Consider the following 252-nt stretch of genomic DNA (forward strand, 5'->3'; position numbering starts at 1 on the left):
ATGAACAAAATCAATGTCTTGTAAAAAGTGACATATTATATTGTGGTAGATAGTATGAATCATTAATTTATAAAGGATCTCTCCATTTTGAATATGCAATCATTCACTTTTATCAGATATCACAAAGCATTTCATTTGTATTTATGTTCTGCATTTTTATTAAGTAGACAAAGGTACTGAAATTGTGTCGCTAGTATAAATGCTCTAAAACATTGTGATCCACGCAGAAATCAGGAGCGTGTACTGTAGATT

The sequence above is a fragment of the Penaeus monodon genome, chromosome 33, assembly GCF_015228065.2.
Source record: "Penaeus monodon isolate SGIC_2016 chromosome 33, NSTDA_Pmon_1, whole genome shotgun sequence".
Lineage (NCBI taxonomy): Eukaryota > Metazoa > Arthropoda > Malacostraca > Decapoda > Penaeidae > Penaeus > Penaeus monodon.